This window comes from Branchiostoma floridae, chromosome 5, assembly GCF_000003815.2.
Source record: "Branchiostoma floridae strain S238N-H82 chromosome 5, Bfl_VNyyK, whole genome shotgun sequence".
NCBI lineage: Eukaryota > Metazoa > Chordata > Leptocardii > Amphioxiformes > Branchiostomatidae > Branchiostoma > Branchiostoma floridae.
In genome coordinates this window covers 734,884-742,593 of record NC_049983.1, presented here as the reverse complement: position 1 = coordinate 742,593, position 7,710 = coordinate 734,884, and the positions used below count along the sequence as shown (strand labels likewise).

The window sequence follows — 7,710 nt, the reverse complement described above, 5'->3', positions numbered from 1 at the left end:
CCCCCCCCCCCCCCCCCCCAAGTTAGCAATCGTGAATTCGACCAGTTTGGCATTTTTCCAACACCGTTGAACAATATGATACGTCATTGACAGGTGTGTACATATCATCTTGGACAAAGTCAACATTTAAAGCCCATTCTTTAGATCTGCCGTTTCTTCTCAAGCTGATTTGGCAAACTAGACGCTTGCGTAATCTCTGTGTATCGGCTGAAGTACAAACAAACCATGAGGGGAAGACGAAGTCCATTTGAGAAACGTCACCAGAAGTTCAAGTTGGCTGAAGTCCGTTGTTATAGTTGACATGATGCAACGGGGTGAATTAAGGTGAGAGCAGGTGTTGACGGCTTAGTCATGTATCCCCAGTGGTTAGTTAATAGAAAAAGAGAGGTTGGAAAATACATTAAGGGAGCTTTGTGGTAGAAGAAGTGAGAAAGAGAAATAGAATGTCTATAGAATAGGAATGATTCTGAGTATGTTGCAAATTAAGCAATTCGAAATCTAACGTTCCAACTTTCACCTTGGCCTCTATTGCCTCACCCAGTTTAGAGTGTGTCAATTTGGGTAAAGGAGCTAATCTTTATCTGTACCAGCCTAGTGAAGATTATCCAGTCTAATCTCCAAGCAGATTTATCAGTGGCATAAAAAATCATAAGCCAGCCAAGATGTGTCCAACCGGTGTGACAATGTGATATAAAAATATGTCCCTTTTGAGGATGAAAGATTGGGTTGACAAGTGATCGGTGTACCTCTGCCCACGGGCCAACTCTCCACATGTAACACCAGCAGGGTACATTTTGATTGACAGTTCCTGTGTGTGTGTGCGTGCGTGTGTTGGTTGTACTGATTTGATAGTTGTATAAGAAATTTTCTTGATGTTGCATTTATTCTGTTTGTGGGATTATGTGAGTTGTGTAATATTTTTAGGTCCAATGCCTGTATGTTGCAAGTTTGATAGTGGTTTGTGTAGTGAATAGTAGTGATTGGTGTTGGTAGTAGTTGAATGACTGTGGCATGCCTATGCAAGTATTACCTGACATATTTTGTTGTCTAAAACGTAATATGGAGTTTCAACATTGCTTAAAGCTTTGATAATGGGCCAGTGAATTTTACGATATAATTGTAAAGAGCCACTTCAACATCACTTCTATGGTGCGAGTCACATATGATTCCAAACGTTTTCATTCATGCTGAGATTTAATATCAACAATTTAGACAGTTAAAAATTACTGGACAATGAACGATGTTCACGACGTGTCACGGTGACAGCTGGTCCAGTGCTTGTAGCTGTGGATGAACAGCATCCTAAAATATGGAGAAAATATCATAATTCATACAATGCAAAATTTGAGCGGTCCATTTGATCACACATAAAACTTCATAGACAATTGACCAATCTTAGTAAAATGTATACAAGCAAACTCATTTCAGGAACTGTTCTCCTATAATGTTGATACGGCACATATTGATATACGCATGCTGTCCTCCAACGGTTGGTTTGGGGTTAGGGACGAAGCATTAAATGCGTACAAAATGATCTGAAACTTCAATCATCAATAAATTCCTTACTTTGAGAACACTATGAAAGAGCAATAGCCGTGCAAATTCGAGACCAGTACCTTAGGGCGCTCCGTCCAAGAGCTGGTGGATCTGATCATCCTTGATTTGTTCATCACCTGCACAAACATATCGCAATAGTAGTTTTATCATAACGATGAAAATGTGTAGCACTTCGACGGAACCTACGCGTTTCATAGATCGAAGGTCGTGTTCGCGTATGTAAGAATGACACCCACTCTCTGCAAGTTGTAGTTTCCCAATCTTGTGTCGGAAGATGTAAAGGACAACATTCTGATGCAAAATTGGCCAAACATGCATCTAACAGAAATTGTTCGTTCGGCAGCTCAATCATTTCTATACACCATTTAAAAATATCGAAGACTCTGAGGCCGTATTGCCTTTCATTATTAGGTGACTACATTATTAGGTGACTTTCATTATTAGGTGACTCTTTGTGAATTGAATAGATAGCGCAATAAAGTTGTTGTTGCTTTTTACTAAAAAGAGAAAAACTAATAGGAACAAGGGAAAGGCGCATAAGAAAAGAAAAACCAAATGAAGGGAATTAGATAATGACTCGCATTTCAGAGTCATGTGGAAAATTTGGGCGTGAATATTACTGCTTGCGGTCCTACCAATGACTATGACGCCGTTCATTATGCACAAATCCAAACGGTTTTATCCGTTTGGCCTAAAAATCTGACAGCAAACGGTTTGCATTTTGCGATTTCGACGCAAACTTGCACCCACCGTTTCAGTTCTTTGAAAAAGGCATGGTAATGCATCGTAATGTGACCTCTTAATGTTGTTGTGATATTGCACAATCTTGTACAGATTATTGGTCTTCGATCGGCACTGAAGCCGCGTTCCTTCATGGCCTTGGCAATGCCTCTGAAAACATTCTGCTCCCGCTATATGCTACTGTATTCCGTTTTCTCTGGATATCCTGACACAACCCTTCCCCTTGGATATTAGGACTGCCGGTTCTCCAGTCGACCAGGAGGCGGCCCAGGATGAAGAACGAATTGTACGCTTAAAAACGCGGCCGAAATATCCGACTGACAGGTGAAAAATTCTACTTCTACCCATGACACCACCAACTATGAATGCACGTGCCCGGATGAAAGCCGGATCCGCGCCGTTTTGCGTTCATGGTGAAAATTTGCAATTCCTGATATCTAGAAACCGTTTCAGATCCACCTCGCGAGAACGTTCGGAAAAAACCGTTTCGTAAACGAAACGGATCGTTCATGATGACAAATTTATCCGTTTCAGCTTGTCAAACGGATAAAACCACTTCATTTTTTGCATAATAAAAACAGATGATTGGTGGTCCGGAAAGGACTTAAAAATCAAGTCAATGACTGGTTATCAAAATGCAAATGTCATTTTTAAGGAAAATTGGATTTGGTAGTTCTTATCAAATGATAACGCCTCCTGTGATCATAGGTTTATGCATCACAAGACGCTCCAGTCTGGCATAGGTAACATACCTGCTGGCACAGCTCGCTCTTGGCGGTCAGCTGCGCCGGCATACTCGTGAAGCGACTTGCGACGACGACGACGACGGCCCGAGCCCCAACTCTCAGCACCGTCGGACATCATGGCCACAGTCAGGGCCACGATCAACAGAATTGCGAGAGACTTCCTCATGGTTTTACCTGTACGGATTTAATCAGGACGTTTGTTGTTTCATCTAGAAGGTAGAGAACGAGGTAGCATGCGGCACACACACACACACACACACACACACACACACACACACACACACACACACACACACACACACACACACACACACACACACACACACACATACACACACAGAGACAGACAGACACAGACACATATCACGGGTATTAAGCTGGGTTCACACATGTGCGTATATGAGGTCCGCATTAGCCTGTGCCAGGCTTCACAGGACGCTCAAAAAAATAATAGAAATTGGACAAATATAGCCAGTAACATGCCAGAGGAGATAGCTGGTCGCAAATCATACTCCTCGGTCAGCTGGCTCCTCTGGCATGTTAGGTGTCTATCTTTCCACAATTTCTTCTATTTTTTGCAGCGATCTTGGGAGCCTGGTATGACCTAGAATTCCAGACGGACTTGAATATATAATGGGGGCCGACCTAAGATGCCCCCTGCCCTAAGATGCCCGGATTTTTTGCTGATCTTATTATGCATAAGTACGCCGTGTTTGTTGCCACTGACTATGATGATTACAAAGGTAAATAAACCAAGTCCAAACAAACAGCTTTTTTTCTATTAAAATGTTTTTTTTACACATGTTGACTTCCCTTTTTTTTTGAAGACAGAATTTTCACAATAATGTTGGTAGCGCCGAACCACTGTGGTCACCTGTTACTAGGTATTGGTGGCTCGTGTCCATAAATAAACAACCAGTAAAAAACAGCCACACAACTGTCATACACATAAGAAATAAAGCTTCACAAAACACTACAAATATTGGTTTGCAAATGTTTGTTGAGTAGAATACCGGCCATAGAAAAAAAAACATAAGCATCACCGCCGTTGTTATCCCCAGGGAGCGTGGCCCCGCAGGTGGCAGACGAGCGAACGCCCAAAAGATTTGTTACTCTAACAAATGATTCGTACCGTCTATAAAAAAATCAAACTTCACAGAGTGATGTCGAATATGTTTCCCACTACGTGCACAGAGTTTTTTTGTGATTTTGGCGCTGTCGTTTTTCGTAATGATTTTGTTAGTCGGGCCGCCGCATTCAGTGCATTTCGCCCATTTCCCATGAAAATACGACCTGGATTGTGAAAGATTTAGCCCTCCTCGCGGGAGACAAGAAGCACACACAATCACAATTCAACTGTCAAAAGAAAGCTAATATTTAATAGAATTAGAATTTTTATTCATGTTTGTCTAAATTGGTCACCAGCTTGAACTTTCGAAGAGAGCAAATTCCGAAAGCGGGGCAAGTTAGGGCACACTGTTTAACGCGGCTCAAAATCGGAATTTATATTCACGATAACGTCCTCGTTGTTTGCCAGTTGTAACGCGGAGGGTGAAGAGTTCATGAACAGTATGGATGCCTTCCTTATTCAAGTATGGTCTCTAGATGAATGTGTTAAAAATTCATTGATCAAAACTTGACTACTCTTTGGCAAATAGTGATGGAGCGCCGTGAGTTCGAGCGCGTAAAAAAACTGGCATCTTAGGGCGGCCCCCGTTACGCACGTGTGAACCCAGCTTTAAAATATATCTACTTATGATAAACAGTGAGATCCAAAACTACACCTTTTTAGTGACCTAGCCATTTCATTTTTATTTCCTATTGTTACACCTGCACCTGGCACATATCCCTTATGTGTATATAATGGTTCATTCCATACAGAGGTCACAGTTACTCTAATATATTTTTTAATCAACCACCAAACTGCAAAAACTGATATATACCCCAAAAACATAAAAAAACAGTACCTCCATTTTTCATAGAGGTAACAAGGTAACATTCACTTTTGTAGATGTACATTGCATACAACCTGATAAATGTAACACTTTTGAAGGGGATGCTAGAAGGTGTAGAAGAAACCATAATGACTGAAGGACACTGAAACTAAACACTAACTGCACCCAGCTGGTGTGGGTGGGCAGCCTCCAGCCAATTGGCCATCTAAACAAACTGACTAGGACCACTCTACTCCTGACCAAAATGGGTGTAAATAATCTTTTTTAAAAACGAACCACAAACTGCAGCAAAATTCTAATGCGCGCTATATAGCACAATGGCTCACAATATCTATCCCCATAGCAAACGTGATCGCAATCCATCCAAAGATTCTAAAGATATTGGTCCGGAATCACAAAAAATCCCTACCAGAATCAAGACCTGCTTTTTTCAAGCAGGTAACTAGCTACCCACACGCGGGCCGCGGCACAATAGAAGACTATATAAAAGACAGCATTACGAAATCGTGTTTGTCAACCTACGTCCACTGTATAGTGTACTGGATTCATCGTGGACAGATTTTCAAAGACTGGTGTCAACTTTTAGGGAGAAGGAAAACATAGATCCTCATATAAAGAAATCACGCTATCTTAATCCGCCATCCATTATGTTCCCATATCGCAGAAGTCTCGACTTTTTCCTACTTATATTTTAAACTATATGTTACGAATGCTGTGTCAGTCACCAGTAAAAAAATTTGATATCAAGTTTGATTGTAAAATTGATGCCAAAATATCAACGAGCATGGAAATGATGAGTTCCCCCCTCCCTCAAAAACTCGCGCTACTAAAGAATACTAAATTGAACTGCAAAAGACAAAAAAAGCAGTCAGCATGAAAAAAAATAACGTACATGATCGCTATTGATAAGATTGCAGGAATGCCAGGTAAAATCTACGGTAGACAGTACTCACTGTACATTTCTTGTCTTTGACACCAATGCTAACCTACCTTGGACTGGCGCTGTTCTCCTCTCAACACCCAAGAAAATTCTGGGGTAACTTTGCTGTTCTCCTGATCCTGTACTTAAATGTGGGTTCGGCACGTGAAATATTATAATTTTGTTTACAATGAGATGGCACAATAGGATTTTGTCCCTGAGAGCATGCGCGAACAAATAATTCGCACCTTAACCGTCTTCGGACCGGGCTTTTTTCGTCAAAACGGGGGAGGATGCTAAATCTAAAGATTCTAAGAAGTTTTACGGTATTACAACGTAATATGACGTAATTATGACGTCATAAATTTGACTATATTGGCTGAAACCATAAGAAAAGGTATTCCCAGAAAACTTCAAGGCGTGCTACAAAAATGTAGCTACAAAAATGATTTTTCGTACAACGAGGCTACATGTAGAGGAGGGGCGTTCCATAAATTGCAAAGTCAACATTTTTCGACACTCACTTGGGAAATGGTAAACACCATCAATACAAGACCTTGGATACAAAAAGTAAAGCCGTATCTCGAAATAAACCTCCCACCACTTGCAATGCAAATGTGACACCACTGGGGCCCATGATATGCACATTTGTGAAATATGGCACATTACATGTGGCCATTTTTATTAAATGTAGAAGTTTTTGACATTGCCTACACTTTTTCCTAGTAGTGACAAGTAAATATACAATAGATTCAGTTGCCATGTAAAATGTTATGTCTTTTCAATATCGGAAAGTTTTTTTTGTGCAATTTTTTTAGTCATTTACAGAGTACAGTGCATCTCACAGATAAATCACAACGCTACATACATCACTACAATGCACATCAAAACATTATTTTACAATGAATCCCATTGTGATTATCAATAGTTTACAACTGGAAATCAGTACCATAACATGCGTTTCTACACCTCTGATTATTGCTTTGTGCTTACACAACATATTTGAATAAAGTTATTTCAAGACTGCATAGCAGCATTACAATATCTTGCAAAGCAAACTGTTGCATAATGTAAGTAACTCTAGACAAAGCATGGACAAAATGATGAAGACAGGAATTGAAACAAATACCCAATAATATCTATTCTATGTTGTGGTACACCATCTCTTGAAATGTCACATTCCTATGATTTTAGGATAAACTGTACTTTTAAAAATTCTGTAACAGTAGTACAGTGGTAACAAAACAAATAGAAATATAGAGTAGTGGTGGCTTATCCCTTATACATATTGCGTTATACATACAGGTTACAATATAATGAACTCTACGGTATAATAGACTCTAGTTTCGAAGGTATATTATGCAATTGAATTTTGTCATTTCGAGATGTATGAACAAAGATATGATATTTTGACTTTATTCGGTAGCGAATTTGATATACGACCTACTTTAGACATGTACATTCTCTGCTAGAATACAAGAACCTGTAATGTGCAAGCATGCGTTTGATAGACAAAATATTGGTTTATATTTCAAGTAACTTTCAGTTACAGAACAAGCTTAAGTTTGGTTTAAACGTTATGATTGTGCAAAGTTGGCACAAAATAATTATTATCAAAATCATGAAAATTGTCCTACTTTAAAGGACGATTGCGAAGCATGAAAACAAGAACTTAAATTTAGCAAGCAAACATTGGTAAAATATACTGGTTTATATTCCATGTAATGTCAATTACAGGACGCGTATGGTTTGGAAGTTATGATTGTGCAAAGATGGCACAAAATGACATATT

At 39.7% G+C, this 7,710-nt stretch overlaps 1 long non-coding RNA gene across 1 annotated transcript; it reads right to left on the bottom strand.

The window, feature by feature from the left end:
• Positions 1 to 1,175: 1,175 nt before the first annotated feature.
• Positions 1,176 to 6,084, bottom strand: LOC118416871. The gene is made up of 4 exons (XR_004831270.1): positions 5,990 to 6,084; positions 3,051 to 3,218; positions 1,617 to 1,673; positions 1,176 to 1,302 (listed from the first exon to the last, which is right to left on the bottom strand). It is a non-coding gene; the product is annotated as an uncharacterized LOC118416871 (long non-coding RNA).
• Between the last annotated feature and the right edge of the window lie 1,626 nt (positions 6,085 to 7,710).